This window comes from Rutidosis leptorrhynchoides, chromosome 7 (assembly GCF_046630445.1).
Source record: "Rutidosis leptorrhynchoides isolate AG116_Rl617_1_P2 chromosome 7, CSIRO_AGI_Rlap_v1, whole genome shotgun sequence".
In the NCBI taxonomy this organism is placed as follows: domain Eukaryota; kingdom Viridiplantae; phylum Streptophyta; class Magnoliopsida; order Asterales; family Asteraceae; genus Rutidosis; species Rutidosis leptorrhynchoides.
Window position 1 is genome coordinate 63,982,639 of NC_092339.1, and position 1,748 is coordinate 63,984,386.

Below are 1,748 nucleotides of genomic sequence, written 5' to 3' on the forward strand. Positions count from 1 at the left end.
GTGACTACTCGGGCTACGAGCCCGAAAAAGATCCTATTGAGGAATCATCTAAAAACTTGTCTCTAAAGAGAAAGCAAACCGAAACCGCTACTGCTGATAAAGTCGGTCCATCAAAAAGGGCTAGCTCACCATCTCGTGAAAACATCGCTCAGATAGAGGTGCGTCTAAATAACCTAGAGAAAGAAAACAAAATCTTGAAAGAAATCATCATAGAATCCCTCGAAACCCAAACCAAAAGGCTAGAAAAACTTGTAAAGTATAACACAGAAAAAGTGATGGAGAAGGTAATGAAAGTGAAGGATGATGAAGAACGAAATACCCGCTGGGGAAAGCAATCTCTTGCCTATTTAAGAGAAGATGTCGACCTTAGATTTAAGATGGAGGAAGACCACATGAATAGTCAACTTTCTATGAGGGACTACATGTACCATGTAATCAACAATGATGTTTCCAATCTTTATGATAACATCGAGTATCTTTATGAGGAACAAAAGGAGAAGAACGAGAAAGTTGAAAAGTTTATGAAGAAGGTTGAGGACGAGAAAAAGAAATATGAAGACTACTTCAATCTTAATATTTCCTAGTTATTTTCCTATTTTCTATCTATGCAAAGGCTAGGCCTTAAACTATTTTTATCCCCAAATCGTGTAATAAGAAGGCTTGTTTAAAGCCTCGTTCTTAATAAAATAAAGTGTTTCGTTTATATCATATTCATCTTTATCCCACTTAATTTTTTTTTCAAACTTATGACCTATCAGAATTATCAAGCTTCTATACACCCTTATGTTAATGAAGATAATGGTTCGTCCACAAGCTCCTGCTACTACTCCAAACACTCACGTATCTTATGCCTTTATGCATCGGTTTGTGAACCGGAAAATGTCACTGGGTTATCACAGTATACGAATTGAAATTTTTAATCAATATCTGGTTACAAACTTATTATTTATCATCTCAACACATCATACCACCATTATTACATAAATGGAGGACGCATCATATCTTATCATATCTTATCATATCTATCCCAATAGACTTTATCTAACACTTTTCCTAAATTTCCTCCGTAAATTACGGAAATCTTTTTGCTATAAATACGTATTCAAGGAGACGAATATATCATTCAGTATCCAATACCCATTTCATATCAAACCCTATTCCAAATATGAATTTCTCGAACTCCTCGAGCTCCAACGGCAGCGTAACCGGAACAAACGAACCAATCAGCCATCATCTTTTCTGGATGAATTGGGGATGGGTTCGCAACCGACTCAATCAATGGAGGCAAGAAGAAGGTGATCCCTTCCACCAACCGAATTCACCTCTTGGCGAAGAACCTGAAGCACTTACCGGCAAACCAGTCTGAAACACCATTTTCTCTCTTCTTTCCAGGGTATCCCGTCACGAATATATAATATCAAAGATTCTAGATCTTATTCACCCCTTGTTCAAACCGCCAATCATCCCGGAATAATATAAGAAGTCAACGAGCTTCGCGCTCGAGTAGTGGCTCTGGAAAATCTGGTACGAAACCTACGAACACCAGCAGCAGCACCTGCAGCATGACCAGTACCACCAGTAACATCATCACCACCAACAACAACATCCGCATCCCACGCCTCAACATCACACTCGGTACCTCAGATATCAACATCATACGCCCCAAAGATACCAAGGAATATTAGCAATAAAGAGTTAAGATGTATTGAATCATTCTTCGTGAAGAATTATACATGCATACCTTATAT